This window comes from Platalea leucorodia (genome assembly GCF_965183815.1).
Source record: "Platalea leucorodia genome assembly, chromosome: W".
Classification (NCBI taxonomy): domain Eukaryota; kingdom Metazoa; phylum Chordata; class Aves; order Pelecaniformes; family Threskiornithidae; genus Platalea; species Platalea leucorodia.
Window position 1 is genome coordinate 8,126,471 of NC_138859.1, and position 21,033 is coordinate 8,147,503.

General features: G+C 38.8%; 1 protein-coding gene across 5 annotated transcripts in view; it reads left to right on the plus strand.

Moving 5' to 3' along the window:
* Positions 1-8,855: 8,855 nt before the first annotated feature.
* Positions 8,856-21,033, plus strand: part of LOC309601661 (vasculin-like) — a 38,381-nt gene continuing 26,203 nt past the window's right edge. For 4 of the 5 annotated variants that reach the window (XR_014230577.1, XR_014230578.1, XM_082334821.1 and 1 more), the window contains exons 1-2: positions 8,856-10,673; positions 11,499-11,566. The gene's annotated coding sequence lies outside the window, so the exon portion shown is untranslated. Of the gene's footprint in view, positions 10,674-11,360; positions 11,567-21,033 lie in introns of those variants that run through there. The other variant, XM_082334822.1, reaches the window with a different exon arrangement.

Consider the following 21,033-nt stretch of genomic DNA (forward strand, 5'->3'; position numbering starts at 1 on the left):
CCAGCTTTCCCCAGGAAAGGCTTCTTGCTTAGAGAAAGCGGCTTTCTGATTGTTGTGGTCAGCACAACATCTCTGCACACTGAAATGTGACTTCACTTGCAATATAACTGAAAACAACTGTTAGCCAGCTATGCATAGAAAAACAGATGACCCAGTACCTCCTCTGTATGCCTTACTGTTGGGCAAGGAGTGTAGGAGTTTTTTAATGAAAGGGTATATGTGTGATTAAATTGTAAACAATTAAGAGCATGATGAGAAACAATTTCTCCCAAGTATAGTATTATACCTCGCTAATTTTCATTTTATAGCATTGGCAAATGTGGCACATTGTATGAAGGAAAAAACATTGTGCTTTTCAGTGTCTCTTAGAATATTTTAAACACATACATAATAGCCATCATAATTTGAAAAATATTTGCGGGAATCTTGCTTTTACTTAGTAAAGTAATGTGTACTTGTACTTGTGTTTTGAGAGCATTTTGCCTATTTCTTTTGAGCCAATTTATAATAATTAGCAAGTTTATAAAAAGTATCATCATTATCTTCCAAAAAGTTCACAAAGAAACAATCATTTATATTCTGCAGATGTGGAAACTAAGGCACAGAAAAGTTAAAAAAAACTCAGCTAAAGTCTAAAGCAGGATTTCTGGCAGAAGTGAAAATCAAAACAAGACAATGCTGATTTGAAGCTATTGCATCATCTTCATAGACTGAAGTTTGTATTTCAGGGATTTCAAATTCTGAGTTATTTTCCACTTATTTACAAATACCAGGAGTTTTTAATAGCAACATGCAAAAATGCCACTATATAAGAGTATAAGTATCACTTACGTTGGGTGGGTATCCAGTAGGAAGGAACCATATATCTAAATTCCCAATTCTGAACAAATAAAAGAGGGCCTCTGAAATTTGTTTAGAGGGATCTGGAAAAGAGCATAACATAGCTCCAGGAAGACAAGTCTGAGAAAATATTTCATTTGCACTTGACCCTATTCACAGCCTTTCATACCATTAATTTCTTTGGGGTGTTTGGTTTTTTTTTGTTTTTTGGGTTTTTTTGTTTGTTTGTTTTGTTTTTTGGCAAAGTTTCAGATGACAGAAGCACGCAACAGATAAGAGAAACCTCTGCTGCCCATTTTTGTCCATGAAGGGAAAAATAGAGAAAGAGGAGCAGCTGAGAAAAAGGTAGATTTTACTCTCTAACTTTTTGCATTTAACCTTCTTAGAATACTAGAGCTTTGCTGGGGCATTTCAGCCTGGTTTAAACACGGATGGAACTTTCTGCTAGTCAGAAAGCTGGTTTTAGTCTTGAAAATTCTTGTAGGTGAATCTTATTTTGGTCATATGTGATACAATTTTTTCTCTCTAAGGCTGATTGGTAATAAAGGTAAGGAACTGCAAAAGCATGAGCTACATGCAATTCCTTCATCAGGTCTGTCTGTGTAGAGAAACAACACATATGTTGGGCCAGTTTCCTAAAGTGAGCCTCTGTAGTAACTGCACATACTTTGAAGAAACATGGTAGTTTGTATGTTGTGGGCAAAACTTACAGAAAATCCTTCCAAAAATGGGTTTGTTCACTTTACTTGGATATGAAAAGTTTCTAGATGAATCTAGTTGTTAAAAAATGGGGGAAATAAAATGTCAAGTTGGTGTCAATACAGATTTTTTTAAAGAAAAAGGGATAATGCAAATAGATTTGGCTGTGAAATGAACCTGCATTAAAATATGAGATCTGCTCATATTTAAGTATGTGCAAGATCCTATCATCATGCTGGTCATCTGGTCTCCTTATTTCAAAATTAACATGCTCCAAGTTCACAAGTTAGCTAGGTGCATTTTAGAGAAAATACAGGAATTTCATTTTATAGAGAAAAGATAAGTAGCTTATGAAAGAATAGTAATTTAGTATTGTATGTTCAGTTCATAATTCCTTCAACTTGTTCCTTTTCATCTAAATTGTTCCTTGTGCTTAACAGTTATTATTTTGAGCTCTTTATGAAATTTAGAACAGTAGGTATTCACTTGCTGTTATTTCACTTTCCTGGATGGAACAGAGCAGAAGTTGAGTATATTTAGGATTTACTTGCTTATTATTTTAGAGAAGGTGTATAGCATGACTTTATCCTTCAACAGAACAAATGTCATGTAGACAGCATTCATTTGGGACATATTTGAAGAACAGTTGCACCCTTTTAACATCAATTCATTAGCTGGATAACTTACATGAAAGGAATACTGCTTAATGAAGATAAAGCATTAAAAATAGTTTCATATAATCCTTGATTTAATACCACCTAATGTTTCTGAAACACCTTCTTAGAGATGTATGCTTTTAAAGGGGAAAAAGCTACTAGTCAGGCTATTTTCAGTTACAACATGGGTGAAAAACTTGAAATGGAGAAGCTGTTCTTTTAAAAGCTTGATTCTTAATAGTCTTTTTACCTTCCAATTAGTATAACAAAAGAATGGCCTCTGAGTTCTTATCCTGGCTTTTCACTAGTGTCACCAAGAGATTGATTCTTTCAAATAGAAACAGTCATTATCTTGAGAGAGATAAAATGATCAATTAATTTCAATAATATAGGTCAAATTTATACTTATATATAATTCAAAATTAATACCTAGGTATTTCTTCAAAATATGAACTATTACCTACATCTTTATTGAAGTTTTTGCCCAGAATGCTGCTCCCATCAGAGTCAGTGGTAATTTTAATATTACAGTTCTTCAGAAAAGAATGAATCAACAAGCATGTTTTAATTTTCAGAGCTGTTTAGCACTTGTCAGTTGTATTAAAGTACACTGGACACTGAGATGCTCAGAACTCTTGAAAAATCAAATAATTAGAGGTTATACATCCTATGATGCAAATTATAATGGTCATTTCTTTAATACAGTCAAATCCCATTGTCTTATTTGTGTAAGTAGACACATTGAAATCCTGAAGCAATTGAAAAAGTCATCTTACCTTCCTTTCCTAGAAGGGATAATAGATATAAATAGACAAGCACAGATACTTTATGCTAGAGTTCATCGTGTTACTGCAAATGATAATGACTAGATGTTGCTATGTACTTTTGTATAATGCTTACATTCTTTTAATTTTGTTACTTAAAATGTTTCATATTGTGAACATGCAGCTGAAAGATATTTAAAACTTTGCAACAAGGACTGTTTATTTGAACTGTGTTTGTACTGAGGAATTCTCACTCTGTTTGGGATCTGATTGTATAAATACTCTGTTGAGAAGAACATACATTAGAATTGGGGTTTTATTATTAATATTAGGTGGCCATTTTCTTTCTAGTTTTTAAATATTGGGCTCACTGCATCTGAAGCTTTCTGGATCAAAACTGTATTAATCAGATTTTAAACCTGTTATATGAAAATTTTGGTGTTTTTTTTTTTTTGGTGGTTTTTTTTTTTTTTTTTTGTCCTGCTTGATTCTTTGGTTCAGATTGATTGTATATTAGGCACACTGGGTTTTTAGTACAAGGTTAAGTATTTTATATATCTTCATGAAGTGGCACAAAAATGTGTAATAGTAAGGAATTAAATATGTTTCCATATTTTTCTTTAATATTTGCTTAATTAACGATCTGAGTGTATAATATACTCGCATAAATATATTGTATTCTACTCCTAGAACAAATGAAAGTCAAAGACATTTCAAGTGCCTGCCAAAATACGTTTTTAACTTTTGGTCTCATACTTCATCCTGTCATCCAAGTTTGTGCAGTAAATCATTTAATTTTAAATTCATTATACATTTTTCATATTAAAATGAGTTCTAAGACTTGTATTTAAATATTGATGGTTAGTATTTGGTGGGAGTTAAAATGTTTCTGATTTTATTTCTTATACCTCAGCATTTCCCATACATTTTTGTTTCATTGTATTTATTCAATGCTTTCATATACTGATACAGACAGTCCCTGAATATGGAATGAGCTATATCTCTTCACTTATCTCAGTCTGTAGTCTGATCTACACGAAACTGAACCTTAAATTACATATAGTATTCAAAATACTAAATTTGGATGAAAGTGCTAAATGAGTTTTTCTTCTCTTCATCAAACTACCCAGAAGTATGTTAGTCACTCAAAACCAGCAATTCTTAGCTTTGTTCTTAAATCTCAACTGTTGTCTAAATTCTGCGTGAGTTACCCTTTGCTTATGTCATGGTTCACTGAAAGGACTTTTAAAAACATGTGTGAGCATCTGTGGCAAAAATCTTGGCCTACCTTTCCAAGTTTGCTTAACAAAAGAAAACTGTTCATATGGAGATAAATTTTTTTCTTTTCTATATTAATTTCCAACTTAACTGTCATCATAGCCTCCTATAGTAGTTTTCCACAATAGATGTGTTCTGCTCAGCCTACCTAGTTTCAGAAACTGTTTCTGTTAAATTTAGATCACTTTAATGCTCTCACTCTCTTCTATGCTCTACATACTTCTGAAGATCCAAGTACAGTTTGGATTCAGAAGACCAAATAACATGGTTTACAACAAAAATTGCTATAAATATTGCTTCACAAATTTACCAGTCTGGATATCTTCTGTCTTTCCTCTTGTTCTTCATGACAGACAATGACTCTGTTTATGCTAGGATTTCTTAATCAGTAAAGGAAGACATATGGTTTTATCAGTGTAGTTTAATTATTCCCCACACAAGCAAAACAACCTGTATTAGTAGAAGCATTGTTTTGCTGGTATAAACTCTGTGTATACCAGGAGAACCAGCTGATAGTTATGCTGTGCATGGCAGGAACCTCTTCACAAATCAAATTCACATGCCAGCAGGTTTAAAAATTAATTCCTTTAAACTAATCTTCACATGCTAAGAATGGTCCTGTTGACTTTGCTGGAACTGCTTGAATGCTCATGACACGTAAACTAAAGTGCACTAAAAGAGTAGAGCTCTTGATTTGAATTCAGTGTGAGGTTTGCCACTGATCTCAGTAAGGTAAGGATATCACCTCAGCTGTTTGCACGGTCAAGGCCTTGCTTTTCGTGAAGTGGAAATGGCATTATACCTTCTTTTATGAAATAATTAGAGATAAATCAAACCCATTTCCCATTACTAATTTCCCCAATGACTACCACAGCTTTTCCTGTGATTACTAATATTGATGTGATTACTGTCACAGGAAGGAAATAGAAGGATCATATATGAGGCAACACAAACAGAAACCTATTAGGAGGATTGATATGGATGAATTCATAATCTCCTGCTATTTATTGTGTCTCTCTCTTGATACTCACAATATATCATCATACTGGGTGCTACTGAAAGGCATTTAAAGAACAATGCAATCATCAGGCACAGTCAACATGGGTTCACGAAGGGAGAGTCCTGTCTAACTAATTTGATATCCTTCTATGATAAGGTCACCTGCCTAGTGGATGAAGGGAAGGTGGTGGATGTGGTTTTTCTGGATTTTAGTAAGGCTTTTGATACTGTTCCTCACAGCATCCTTCTGGACAAGTTGTCCAACTGTGCGATGAGCAGGTACACAGTGCGCTGGGTGAAGAACTGGCTGAAGGGCAGGGCTCAAAGGGTTGTGGTGAATGGGGCTACATCTGGCTGGCGACCAGTCCCCAGCAGTGTTCCTCAGGGCTCAATCCTAGGGCCAGTTCTGTTCAATATATTTATCAATGATCTGGATGCAGGAGTTGAATGCAAATGCACCATTAGCAAGTTTGCTGATGATACCCAACTGGGAGGTGCTGTTGATTCTCTAGAGGAATCTTAGATAGATTGGAGCATTGGGCAAGCATCAATGGCATGAAATTTAACAAGACCAAATGCCAGATTCTGCACCTGGGACAGAGTAATGCTGGACACAAGTATAAATTGGGAGAGGAGTGGCTGGAGAGCAGCCCCACAGAAAGGGATCTGGGGGTGCTGGTTGACAGCAGGCTCAATATGAGTCAGCAGTGTGCCCTGGCAGCCAAGAGGGCAAACCGCATCCTGGGGTGTGTCAAACATAGCATAACCAACTGGTCAAAAGAGGTGATTATCCCTCTGTATTTAGAGTTGGTGCATCCTCACCTTGAGTACTGTGTATAGTTCTGGGCCCCACAATTTAAGAAGGATGTTAAGGTACTCGAATGCATCCAGAGGAGGGCAACAAAGCTGGTGAAAGGGCTGGAAGGCATGTCCTATGAGGTGAGGCTAAGGACTCTGGGTTTGTCTAGTTTGGAGAAAAGGAGGCTGAGGGGCGACCTCATTGCTCTCTGCAGCTTCCTGAGGAGGGGAAGTGGAGAGGGAGGTGCTGATCTCTTCTGCCTGGTATCCAGTGATAGGATGCGTGGGAATGGTTCAAAGCTGGGCCAGGGGAGGTTTAGACTTGACATTAGGAAGCATTTCTTTACCAAGAGGGTAGTCAAACCCTGGAACAGGCTTTCTAGAGAGGTGGTCGATGCCCCAAGCCTGTCAGTGTTTAAGAGACATTGGGACAATGCCCTTACTAACATGCTTTAGCTTTTGGTCAGCCCTGAAGTGGTCAGGCAGTTGGATTAGATGATCATTGTAGGTCCCTTCCAACTGAACTATTCTACATAATGTATTGCAAAGCCAGAAGATGATCAGAATAGTTGTGCAGAGTGGAGGCTTTAGCCATAACTCACTCAAATGAATTGAAAGATCATTTCAGATCATTAATATAGTCTTAAGTGTGTGTTGTCAGAGTGGCCTGGAGATGCTTTATTGACTCTATACACTTAGTTTTCATGCTGCTTTGGGTTCATCTCTTATTTTCCTAAATATTGTTACCAATCGTATTTTAGGATTGTATATGTCACTTTGGGACTTGTATATGATCCTTTTGGTCAGAGCTTTCTTGGTATTACACGTTTGAAGCACTCAGCATAGTGATTCCTGGAGTCCTGAGATGTTTTTGGTGACTTTTCCTGGTTGAACAAACCTGTTGGCTTCTAGCTGCTACTGCAACATATGTATGATATGAGTTCATCAATGTGTAGGTTATAAATTACTATTTTGAAAAATATTTTAATAAAGAAACTTGAGAGTGTGGACAGTTTTGGTACTATGGTCCTAGTGACCAGAGACACATCAGACTTGGCTCCATGGCTGGCACCATGGTTCACAGTCGGGCCAGGTGGCAGAGCATTGCCCTGTCTTTCCTGTTTGTGGTTTCAGGCTTGGCAACAGACTGTGAAAATAACCTAGTGGCACAGGGTATGCTCCATCACTCTACCTGGAAAGCCTCGCTTTTGTAGCACAGGTCAAAGTAAATAAAAGGCCAAACAATTTCAATGATGAGGTAGAGAAAGGAGATTGGAATGCAGTCAAGATTGTGATAGGCACCTAAAAAAAATGCCATTGTTGTTAGGAATTGGGGTTGACTAATCAGAATTGAGCTGAAGGCAAATAAGACTATAGCACTTTCCAACATTTTATCAATTTTTTTAAAGATTAAACTCATGTATTTTTCTACTTTCTGATTTTCTCAGTTGTTAATTTTTGCTTTCTAGTAATTTTATCAAATGATAAAAATTGGTTATTTTAAAAGCATATATATGTCTGCAAAATACATTAAAAAATACTATTTGTCAGGACTCTGAGACTTTTTTGTAAAAAATCAGCACATAATTTCGGTTCCTACAATAATTTAAATCTCATAGAGGAAACAACCAATGGAAGAAAATACATAATCAAATGCAGGCTCTAAAAAACATTTGCCAGTACATTTTCTAATGGTATTTAAACATAATTTTGTATATTTAATTTTTCACATAATTAACAGCAAAATAATTTGACTTGCAATGGAAATGAGATTTCAAAATTGCAAAGTTTCTTTCAAAAAGGCACACATTGAATAACTGCACATATGTTAAACATATTTCCACTCTTAAGTTTGTAAGTTGAAGCTATTTCTGTCAATTCAATGAAGATGCTAATTTTTTTTTTTTTTTTTCTTGTTTAAATGGTGGTTATAGACTCTCTTACTCGCTTCAGGTCCCGCTGGCGCCGTGATTTAATTCTGTTGCATTTGTGAGCTCTGCTCAGCGTTGCTTAGATGCAGATGACCTTCGGTCTCTGCTCTGCCTACAGCTGCAGGCCCGTTGTACCCCCACCGCCCACGCGCCTCACTCACGGGAGCAGTGGGGCTCTCCCTGCCACCGACCAGGTTGCTCTCGAGGCCGGTGGACCGGGGTCGCGCTCATCGGCTGTTCCTGCCCACGCCCGCGGTCGGCGGCCCGCAGGGAGACCAGCACCTGGCCGTAGGCCGCGCACGGACCTTCCAGCGGCCAGCTAGGGCCTCGCGGCGCTCGCCCAGGCTGATTCGTACGACCGCGCCCTGGGCTCGCGTCTCATTTTCGGTGACCCGTTTCGACACTACAGCGCTCAGCCCAGGCCGCAGCGGCTTGTACCACCAGCCGGGGCTGCCGCTGCTATCCGAGTGCCCGCCTCCTCCTCAGGCCGCTCTCCTGAGCGCTGGTGCCAATAAGAGTGACGCTGTAGAGTTGTGCCGCCAGCACGGCGGCGCTGGAGACTCCCGCGGGCGGGGCGCGCGCTGGGGATTCCCCCGCCGCCCCTCGCGGAACGTTCGGGATTGTTCCTGTGACGTCACGGCAGGGGGGCTCCCGCCAGCAGGGTGGGGTCACACCCTCGGTGGTGGCCGGGAAGCTCCGCCCCGGACGCCTGCGGGCTCGCGCGGCCGATCTTGTGAGGCTTGGGCGCGCAGAGGATTGCGGTTCGGAGCAGCGCCATTCTGGGAGTGAGACGAGCGGGGGGTGGGGGTGTGTGCGCGCGCGCGCGCGTCGTTCTCGCGTTCGGGGCTTCCACGGTTCTTGGGGTGATGGGAGGGGGCAGCCACCACTAGGGGTAGCCTGGTGGTGGAGGGTCGAGGGCGCCAGGGCCAGAGGCGTGAGAGGGGCCGCCCTGTTTCTTCCCCCGCCGCGGGGCGAGGCCCGTAATTGGGGAGGGCAAGGGGAGCTGCCCCCGGTGCGGCGGCCGGCGGTGGCTGCTGCTGCGTGGGGGTGGCGCAGCGCGGCCGGTGAGTGCCTGAACGCGGGCCGCAGCCCCCTTGGAAGTCAGGGTGAGCGCCCGGTGCGGGCCGGTGGAGCCCTTCCCGGGGCCCGCCGCGGCGCCGCAACAAAAGGCCTGGTTGGGGCCGGGAAGCTGGGGGTCTGCCTGCGCACTTCACAGGCAGGCGGCCCCGAAGCGGCGAGGCTTCCCCCAGGGCCGCGCTGGGGGATTCCCCAGGTGGCTCCCGCCGCTCCTCTGGGCTTGTTCTGTGCTTAAGCTCGGTGTCCCTGGCCCAGGTCAGTGCCTTCCTCCCCAGGTGCTTCCTGCAGATCTATTTATCTTTCCCAATAAAATGAGACATGCTCCTTTCCGGTTGTTTTTTATTTTCGGAAATTAGAAACGGGAAAACGTTTTCACTGATAGGCTGCGTTCTCCGTTAAATATGCCTGCTGCTTTCTCCAGAATGTGAGTGAATGTTTAACTGAGGCTTCTGTACTTGGGTTTGGCTGTCTGATTGTATGTGTGTTTGCTTTTTAAGATTAAGATTTATGTACTTGTCTAACGCCAATTCAGATTTCAAAAGGGAAAACTGATTGTTCTGGTTCTTTTTCCCGTAGGCAATTTGAGTTACAGAGTCCTGGATATTTGGAGCCTTTTGCTTCAGCTGGTAGGGAGGAAAAAAGCGGGAAACCATCCTGCACCAGTTGCTTCTTGTGAAAGGGGAGAAATATTGGATGCTGATCTGGGATTATTTATCCAAGTGCTTCCTCCTGAAAAAGCTTCTGAAACAATAATTAGGCATCTGAGAAGTGAATTGGAAGTTTGAAGTCATGAGCTTTTTCTTTCTAGCGGTGCAGAGCATCTCACCCTTGGATGCTTTTGTCCACATGGCATGGATATATGGCTAAATTTATCAAATTCTGAATACTTCGGCTGCTAAGATAAAGCGCTGTTTTGCTTTTAGTTACTTTTTTCTTCCAAGCAACATTCTGTGTGTCATAGGCATAACCAGTTTTGCTAACTGGCTCCAGGTTAAATGTAGCCTGAGTCACTGTGTAGACATTGCTGAAAAGTTTCATGGCAGATATTTTTACCCTTATTTTATTTTTTAGATTTTCTGATATACCCTTCTGTCATTTTGCAATGAAACATATTTTCTAAATGAAGTGTCTAATATAAATTTGTTTATAATTTTTTCTTTTATATTTTATTTAATATTTTTGTTGAAAAATGTTGTTGCCAATGAGCAATGTGGTGGTATCCAGATAACTGTTTACAAATGCCTCTGTTACCCGAAGCTAGGAAATGTTCCTCAGTTCAGATGTGAAATTTGGATTTTTGGCTTCACAGTTAGTGGTGTAAAAAGTGTATTTATTTCACCTGTAGCTGATGCTTCTTATAGTGAAATGTACATGGAATAGACAAGAGAAGAAGCTGTCAGAGAGAAAAAAAAAAAAAAAGAGCTTAAGGCAGAGACTTGGCAAATTTTGGAAATAGCCTTGCGGAATCTGTAAGCAAGAAGGATGGGTAGCTGATTTCTGTGAGGTCAAATCTATGTCAAACAGCTACGAATGTAGTACTGATAAGAACTCTGGATATTATCTCAAGGAAAACAAACTGGAAAAATATAAGTCGTGCAGTACTAATACCTTGTGCAGTCCTCTTGGATTAGGTAAGTGTTGTAGTGTTCATAAATCAATTTACACTTGAATAAACATTTTATCAGTAGAATGGTTAAACCAGTAACATTTACTGCCTAGAGGATGTTGGGTTGTTTTTTGTTGGTTTTGTTTTGTTTTGTTTTTGAGAACATTGAAATGAGCTTGCAGAATCTAATTTCTACTTGCCATTTTTAATTAATGGAATATTTTTAAGAATTTGAAGAATACATGTATTGCTACAAAGAGGAATTTGTAAGTATGAGTGTGATTTTTCTGGGAGATTAAAAAATATGTACATCTAGACTGAATCTGTAGGTAACTTATCCTTCATGTTAATACTGTAATCTCAACAATGAGCTGTTATACTTATTGAACAAGTCTGCTGGATGGCTTGTGCATCTCGGTCTTTCCATTTGCATTAGACACTTTTGCAGCATGAAGGTACTGATAATGTAGCATTGCTTTTTTTTATTTCCTCCCACTGTTCTTTGTCACTTATGGAAGCCAGATAATAATAATTTGGTAATAAATTTACCAAAATTAATTTACTGCCTGTGCAAACTGGCTTTTTAGTGTGTTGATATTTTAAGGTTGGGTTCAGAGTAATTTCCTATTCTGTAATGGGAATGAATGAGTCTGATTTGAAAGTATACCATAACAAACCCCCCCAACCTTTTTGGAAGGATTCAAAACAAAATATAGTGGTGAACTAACCAATTGTACGTGTTATTGTTAGATGTATTGTTGCCCCCTTCCCCCTGTAGTGGTTAAATGTTTTTGAAGATGGATATAGTTTAAATGTTGAAATTAATATATTTACAATATATTTTTTGTAGGTTTGCTTTCAGCTGAATTACTACTGTCTCAAAGAAAATTAAGATGGACAGAACAACTTAATTCAAAAGTCAGTGGTAATTTTATGAAGTTCTCTCCCCCCCTACTCCACCTTGATTATTCATAAAGTTTTAAATAATTAAAGCATTATCAGGTAGACTGTAAACTGAGTGTCTGGTAAAGGTGACGCATTTACCTTAGTCGTGACTTTTTCAAAAAATTTTCAGAGCTTCTGCAATACTGAAGTATTACTAATAGTGAACTAATGAAAAAAATGGTTTTCTCTAAGGGCACTGCAAAGATGTTTGGGAAGATGGCTTGTGTTAAAGCCTTGTAGAAAAGTAATTTTAAGCACGTGAAACTGTGTCTAAAGATTACTGTGGTGTTGCATTTTGTGTGTTTTTGTTGTCCATCCCCCGTTCCCCCCCCCCTTGTAACTTGTTATTTTGACCATAAATGAAAGACTTGCATGTAAATAAGTATTTTAAATTCTTAGGCTCACTGAAGTAGTTCTGTTCTGTGTGTTGTCTTGTCAGTATCTAAAAGTTAATCTAGCTTCAGTATTTTGCTTTCTTTGAATGGCTTTGCTGTTTTGTTATTTTAACTTATATTTCAATTTTGCTGTTTTGAAAACATGGAAACTGTGGAACATGAATAGGAGTCTTTCTGTAATCTCTCATGGCTGTGGCTTGGGGCTCTTCTACGTCGAGTCTCAGTGTGGCTGGGATTGACTGAATGAACTGAGCCACATGTAAAGGAACCAAACTAACAGAATAGAATTGTCTTCCTCATTCTTTTAGTTTGCTTGAAAACAGTTGTTAAATAGGAAGAATTCAGGTGTGAGTGGCCATTTCATTAGATTTTTGTCTATTATATGGCCATAAACATAGTAATACAAGTACTTGCTGCTTAAATCATAGAAAAAGTGATGTCTGTCTTTTTTCAAGCTATTAACTTTCAGTGCTATGAGACACTTTTACCTCTCGACAAGAGGTTCTCGCTGAAATCAAGGAACTGCATTCCCTCCACTTAATATTTTGGGTGACATCTTTATCTGGACTCTTTCTCTTCTGGATGTTTTGAAGAGTTTGCTTTTTTAGCTTTATTAAATTAACTTTTTCTTTACATCTTTCTGGTTGCTGGTAGGATAATTCTTTTTTTCTTTTCACTGTGTTTGCACTTGGGAAGTGCAGTTGTTCTTATTTGTATGCATATGTATTTGACACAGATTTAGGCATGTTTTACAGCTGTGCCTTTGTACCATAAGCAAAATTCATACTTGGGTGAGGACCATTGAGGAGAAAATGCCTAGCATGCTGATCCACTTTAATGCCTTCTTTAGGTTTTTACTTGTATAATGCTGACAGTCTGTTAAGTGGTTTGCTGACACCTATGAAGATAAGGTCCTTGCCCTGGAGGGCTTATACTTTAAGCCTTGATGTAAACATAGCTTTTGTACTGGAATAACTGTCAGCAACTTGACTCTCTTACTGATGTGTTTATTCTGGTAGAATCCTAAAATGGGTACATTTGTATTGAGAAATTGTCTTCAGTGGAATAGGCTGCTCTGCTGTGAAAAAACTTCTGGTGGAAGCTTTTAAGAATAAGCAGACTTTAAACTTGCAGCAAAGCTTAAGTGGAAATAAATCTGTAAAATGATATAGGGAAATTGTGTAGATATTTAGCTTTGTTAGTACTTCACAAGCTAATGTACTTTAAGTTCCCCCCCCCCCCCCCATTCTAGTGAGATTCTTCTGTTTAAAATGTATGGATAAAACAGTTTGACAGTGATAGTTCATCAGTAACTTCTGGGGAAGTTGCTCTTAGTTTTTTATTTTTTAGTACTAGGAGTAAATTCTGTCCTGCAAGGAGAACCATTTGCAGACCTTATTATAAACGAACTTGAATGAGACTTGTCATGCTTGCTTTTTGTTTGTTTGTTTGTTTTTTTGTTTCTGTGTGATTTTGAGCAGTAGTATTACACAGTGACTGATGATAATGCCCTGTGTGGTGCTATCAACTCTTCCACAATCATCTCCTTTCATATTTTGGGTAAACATAGTCTGGGAAACAGCTGAAATTATATAGAATTGGTTTTCTGCTTTATATGCTCAGGATATTTTAAAACTGCCACCTTTTTCAACTGCTTTTTCTTCAGATCCTTGTGAAGACTCCAAAGTGCAAAAGCATTCCCGGTGATTTTGTTACATAATGTATGCTGAACTGGGTGGTGATGTTAGTGCACTAACACTTTGGCTTTTGGACTTTGAACCTTGCAGAGGACAGGAGATTAGTGTTTTTCCAGCTTTCTGCTAAATGGTACTGCAAGTGTAGGATTTCAAGCAGAAGGAACCTGGTTGTAGTTTACCTTCAAATATGAAGTTATTTTATGTTACAAAATAGTTAGCTTTTTTAATTTACATTTTGGTACAGTGCAAGAAGGAAAAACTTTTTTCGATAAAAGTGATGATCAAGGTATTCTAAGCTCTCTCATTAACTTTGGCTCTTTCTAAAACACTTCCTAAAAGATGTTTTGATTTTTGTGACAATAATATTTGATTCACAGAAGTGATGTAAACCCTCTTGCTTGTGAACCATATCTATATACAGAAAGGGGACCATACGATAAGGAGCAGTGGTTGAGATTTTTAGAACACTGGTGTCCCACCAAGTCTGCTGACATTCTAGATCCTTATGCAAAACAAAGGTAGTGAGTGCACTTTAGTTGATTCATCCTCATGTAGGGAACTTGAGCCCTAAGTAGAAATGAAGGTGGGTTTTTCTTAGGTGTGTGTTTGGTTCTGCTAAGTCACTGTAAAGCTAGGTTTTAGGGCTGTGTCTCTACTAGAGAATGTATTGGGGTTTTATGGTTAAAAAATTGACTGTTACAGTTTGATTCCATACACTTCTTGTATCCTGGCATGTCATAAGACTTTTGGAGGTGTTCAAATTTGACGGAGGACTTCGTCCTATCCTCAGTGTTCTGCAGGAAGCCTTAGTTCTCATAGTTTTTTTTTTTTTTTTTTTTTTTTAAAGATGAGGCAAGAAGGTAAATTAAAAAAATGAATGGATATTGTCTTTTATTCTTCCTCATTGTCCATTGTTAGAATACTCATCAGAACAGTACTGTATTGGATGGTGGGGACAGTGAGACTAAAACTGGAGATTTTACTTGCTCTGCAGTAGCACAGTTGAGAAAGAAGAGTCTTCAGCTGAATTGTTCGGAACTTTTTAACGTCTGTTGAACCAGTGGGAGAGAAGACCTTTAAAGGTTCAACTCTCTTTCCTTTTATTGGAGGTGTGAGTCTTTGACAATAAATTTTAGAGAACCAAAGAACTTGAGAGAATTACCATATCCAAACTTAACCTTGTTTGTAAATTATCATATGTCTGTAAACCCTCTTCTACATTGAAATGTAGGGGGGGGGCGACACACACATTTTCCTTTCGAAGTGTTAAAAGGTTGGTTGTAAAGATTGAAGCTTATTCTTTTGTTGTGGCTGTGCATTTACATGGAGAGAAAATAAGGAAAATAAATAATCTTTAGTTCAAGTAGTTGTCACACTTTTGCAGCAATTTGTGATCAGTAGAAATGTTTCCATTTTCAAAAACTCCGTAAAGCTTGTGTTAGGGTTTAATTATTCTTTTCTCTTTTGTTAACATACAAATTTTGGATAGCAAAAGAACAACTTGAAATTAGCTTGTTTTGCTTTGTTCAAACTAAATGAATGACAGAGCAAGGAAGATCTCTAATAAGCTGTGTTTTTGAAGAGGAATAAAAATTGAGATGTATAGGGTTTAAATGAAAGTATTATTTAAAGCTTACACTTCAAATTAGCGCTACTCTTGACTAGAGATAACAGGGAAGGATATTTTATCACAAGAAATTTTCAGTTTAAAAGAAAATGTGGGTTTTTTGTGGCAGAAGGAAAAAACTTTTGATGGAATAGGTTATTTTAATGGCCTGCTTGGTTGAGAAAAATCCTGAACATTTCTGTTTATGAAGAAGAGAGACCATGTAGTCTGATGGTTGGGATTTGAGCATATAATTTCTTTGCCTAATTCAGAGCAAAACTTTGTAGTTCTGTGGCTGATGCTAAATAGGTGAAATAAATATTTGAAGCTGGCCCAAGATGGGAGAACTGAAGGGTCAATTTATTCTGTAGCTCCGTTATTCTAGAGTTGCTCTGTTTTAGTGAGAACTTTGCCTGCTGCTGCTTCTTCAGAAAAAAAAAAACAATTGACCTTGGCAAATAGCTTTCTCTTTTTGTTGTTGTGAAATGCAGTACAGTTGGTATTTGACATATCTCTGATAGTGAACATTCAGTTTTAATTCCCTCATAGAAAATTGTGTGCCTCCCTTCCCTTCTTGTAGATGGCTGCTCTTTTCTAAGATGTCATACAGACTTGCTTATTGGGCTCCTCTGAAATTCATATATGCTTGGTTTGTCTTTCTGACTTAATAAGGATGTGATACACTTGCTGTAGCTCATTACCAAGGAAGCAAAGCAGCAGCAGTAGCAACAGACTTGAGACACTGAGTAATATATAACCTTTTATTTTTCCACTATCATAACAGCACTACATTATATTTTAATTCTGATGGCTTACAACCTTCTTTTACCCCATTTATAAATTTTATACTAAAAATTATGATGACAAGGTGAGGATGGGTTATCAAACAAGTATGTAGCTGAGGGGTGGAGTTAAGGTTCCACATGCAGTTTGTGGTGTGCTGTACTTATGCTAATATTAATCTGTGAGGCATTAGGTAAAAGATCATAGAGTATGTGCCACTTAGATATGCGTATGTGTTAATTTTACTGATTTTCTGAAAATGATGTATGTGCATATATTCATATGCTTTTAACATTTATTCTGTTCATGGATTTCTCTATGCAAATCAATAGACTGAAGTTCTAAAGAGTAAAGTAAGAGGCAGGGCAGCCGCAGCGGCCTGCTGGGAGCGGGCAGCAGCGCAGCCTTGCCTGAACTCAGAGTCGGGCTGCAGCAGGGCTGCCGGGGTTGTTCAGCCTGGAGAAGAGGAGGCTGAGGGGAGCCCTCATCGCTCTCTGCAACTGCCTGAAAGGAGGCTGGAGCCGGGGGGGGGGGGGGGGGGTCGGTCTCTTCTCCCCAGTAACGAGCGATAGAACAAGAGGAAACGGCCTCAAGCTGCACCAGGGCAGGTTTAGGTTGGATATGGGGAAAAACTTCTTCACCAAAAGGGCTGTCAGGCACTGGCACAGGCTGCCCAGGGAAGGGGCTGAGTCCCCATCCTTGGAGGTATTTAAAAGCCAGGGAGATGTGGTGCTCAGGGACATGGTTTAGTGGTGGGCTTGGCAGTGATAGGTTAATGGTTGGACTCGATGATCTTGAAGGTCTTTTCCAACCTAAACGATTCTGTGATTCTAAACTGGTCTTCAGGGAGTATCAAGAAATTTGAACTTGTATCTCTTTTCTAACTTTGGGAGTTTGTGTCTTGAAGCTTCCTTAATTTTTTTTTTCTTTTAATAACTTTACTCCTCCACTCACAAGCTTCAAGTATTTCTACCTATTTGAGTTTATATTGCCTTTTATTTTAACAATAAAATTCTATTTTAACAATAAAATTTTAACAATAAAATTCTTCTTCTAACAACCTCTGAAATACCTAATGTCACAGAAACTGCTTCCTGTAAAATAATTTAGGCTATCCACAGAGTGTGAGAAGTATAGAAGTTGAAAATGCAGAACTATTTTTCCTTACCTCTCGTTTCTGGTGAGATGGGTTCAGCTGACAGGATTTTTTTTTTTTTTTCTAATTTTTAGCATTATTTTAAAATTTGTTAGACAAATTAGTGTAGGTAGTTCAGACAAATAGTGTTATCAAATGTATCTTGCCAACAATAATGAAATCTGTCTTAAATATTGAAGACAGCTTTCTGGGCTAGGGAAATATTTTTATTTTGTACACTGAAGAGACCTTCCTTAAGTTGGATCTGTTCAATACCAATGGGACTGTCTTTCCTCTGCCAGCTAAATACTGGTTAGACAAGTTAAACAACATGCCCTTAAAATTGGGTGGGGACGGTCTCTGATCTCATGTCCTTGTCATCTTAAAGTTCTGCTGTGCTTTTTTCTCCACCCTCAGTGGAAGAGGATCAGGTTAGGGAACACTTAAATAAGATATACATAAGTCCATAGGGCCTGACAGATGCACCCATGAGTGCAGAGGGAGCTGGCTGATGTCATTGCAAGGCCATTCTTGATTATTTTTGAGAGGCCATTGTGATTGGGAGAGGCTCTTGAGTATTAGAAGAGAGCAAATGTTAATTCTGTCATCAAGAAGGGTGAGGAGGAGGAGGAGGATCCAGGGAACTACAGGTTGGTCAGCCTCACTTCAGTCCATAGGAAGGTGGTAGAGCAACTAATCCTGGAAACCATTTCCAAACATATGAAGAACAAGAAGGTGAGTGGGAGCAGTCAGCATGGCTTTATGAAGGGGATATCATGCTTAACCAAGCTAGTAGCCCTCTACAATGAGGTGACTAGTTTGGTAGGTGAAGGGAGCAATGGATGTTGTTTATCTTGACTTCAGTAAGGCTTTTGACACTGTCTTCTGTGACGTTCTCCTAGAGAAGCTGGCAAAGTATGTGTTAGAGAATTGAACAATGAGGTGTATCAAAAACTGGCTGAATGGCCAGGCCCAGACCATTAGGGTTATGATCAGTGGCACAAAGGCCATTTGAAGGAAGTCATTAGTGTTGTACCCCCAGGGTTCAATACTGGAGCCAGTACTATTTAACAACTTCATTAATGACCTGGATGATGGGCAGAGTTTACCCTCAGCAAGTTTGCAGATAATACAAAATGAGGAGGAGTAGCTGATACACTAGATGTTTGTGCTGCCATTCAGAGGAACCTGGACAGGCTAGAGAACTGGACAGAGGATCCTCATGAAGTTCAGCAAAGGGGAAAATGCAAAATCCTGCATTTGGGGAGTAGTAGCTGCATATGTCAGTACATGCTGGGGGCTGACCAGCTGGTAAGCAGCTCTGCAGAGAAAGACATGGGGGTCCTGTTGGACAACAAGCTGACCATGAGCCAGCAATGCATCCTCACAACAAAGGCGGCCAACAGCACCCTGGGCTACATTAGGAAGAGTGTTGCCAGCAGGTTGAGGGGAGTTCATCCTTCTCTACTTAGCACTGGTGAAGCCACATGTTGAGTGCTGTGTCCAGTTATAGGCTCCCTGGTACAAGAAAAATATGGACTTAGTGGAGTGAGTCCAGCAAAGGGCCACAAAGTTGATTAAAGGACTGGAGTATCTTTCCTATGGGGAGAGGCTGATATTCTTTTTGATCTTCTAAGGAAGTACGAGTTGATTCTCAGTCTTTCAGAACACTCTATGGATGTTATATTTTAATTTTTCAGAAGATACTTTCCAGATTTAGAATTAGTAAGCCATCAAAATCATATTTTTCTCATGTAAAATTATGTGAAGGTGAAAACAATGAGGGAGACTTTGTATTTGTTAATGCTGTTGACAGGACTACAGACTGTTGAGACAAGAATAGACAAGTATGCCTTCAAAAGGATGTTACAAGGTAGCAATGTTTCATTACAAGATGATGCTTAAAGTTCATAACCCTGTCTGGGATAAATTGAAGAGTTGTGTTGTTGAGACATTCCGCCTATAATCTGTAATGGATGTGGACATGGGAAAATAAAAAGTAGGATTACATGATTTTGCACTTGATTCTTATGAGTCACAAAATTGTTATAGTGTTTATAGTTAAATATATTAAAAATGTGATATTAAATGCATTTCCTCTAGTTAGAGCTACTTAAACCATTGAAAACAAAAATGAAAATAGTCTCAAAAAATCACAGCAGTTAAATGTGAGTGCATATTACATTACCTTATATGTCACAATCCTTTCAGGAATCTGTACTTTAATAATCAGGCTCATTTTTCCTTATTTGACTTTTTTTATAGAAAACAAAACATGGAACTGAAATTCAGAATGCTTCGACTGCAACTGCTTCCTCTGCTCTCTTGTCCCTGAAATATCCCAGATCATTCCCCCACGGACTCTCACATCCACTTGTGCAGCCAGGGCAGAGATTCCCTTGAGAGGAATTCTCATGGGAATCACTTTTCCAACTCCTGAAGAGTATTGCACACTTCCAGAGATGCTGTTTGGCTCTTTTTAGTGTTGTGTGAGTAGACAAATAGAGAGAGGATTTCTAATGCTAGAAAGATCTGATGAATGGAAGTGAAGCGAAAAGAAATTCTGGATAAAGGATCATCTTTATAATGGAGCAGAAGTGATCACTTAAATTAATTTTTGTGTAACCAGTTTATTCCAGACCTCACTATCCTTTGTTTTCTTGATGATATGTTTAAGGCCAGGTTAGAGACATTTGTAAAGGAAATTACTATTGTTCCACTGTGTTAGCAGGAGCAGTGCAGGAGACATTATATGAATTTCTAGTATATGAAGGAAGTCAGGTTAGATCATAAGGGTTCCAGTGTTTGAGTTGGAGACTTGGGCTTTTTTTGTTTGTTTTGTTTTAAAGCTTTGTCAGTTCTAATTGTTTCCAGCATTTTATAGATGCCTGGCATGGAAACAAAAAAGTCTAGGTCTGTCTACTTGCCTTATCTTTTTGCTCTATGGCTTTTGCCAGTACAACTGCTTCCTGGTTTAGTGCTGCAGCTAAGTGAGTTAATAAACGCACCTGATTCTGTTTGTAATGAGTCTGGTATGTGCCTGCACTGTATTCCCATTTTTTTATGTGCTATGCAGAGATATGACCTGGATTAATGGATGCTTGCTAGGATTCTGCAGTATGCTTAGCCTATAATGCGCGCTCTCATGCTTCTCTAGTGGTTAGAAACTACTGCCATGTATTGCCAGTCTGCCTATTTGGTGAAATTGTTTAGGGGTGAAGGAGGGTGAAATCTGTAACTGACGTAGTTGTGGTGGCAGGAGTCCCTAATTTAGGACAAATGGTATGAGAATGAGTAAGCATCCTATGTTGTTTTTTTTTTTTCTCCTGGTAAACATAGGGGGGAAAAAAGAGAGATTTAAAAAAAAAATATTTTTACTACAAGAAACTACACAAATCTTATTAAAATGTGAGAAATTGTTTGTTAAACCTGAGATGTATTCCATAACACTGTTTTGGATAGTTCATTCAACTGGATCTCCTTGATCTATATATTTCATGCCCCTGTTTTATGTGCTAACTACATGGAGGTTTTTAGCTTACAAACAAGCTTTGCAAACAAAAATTAAATGTTAGTCATTTTGGCTGTTTCATATTTTTTCCCAGTAATAGTGAATTAAAAGTTGCAGATAATGTGAAAATTGTAATATAAGATGAAGCTTGAAGAAGCACTTTGCTAAAGTAATCTGAAAGTAAATTAATCTGAAGGTTCATGAATACAGGGTGTTTTCTGCTTTTGTACCATGTTGAAGTCTATCTGTGTTATTGCAGAAAAAAAAAAAATTGATTTATATGTTGGTTGTAGTGTGTGGTCTTCACGTTTAA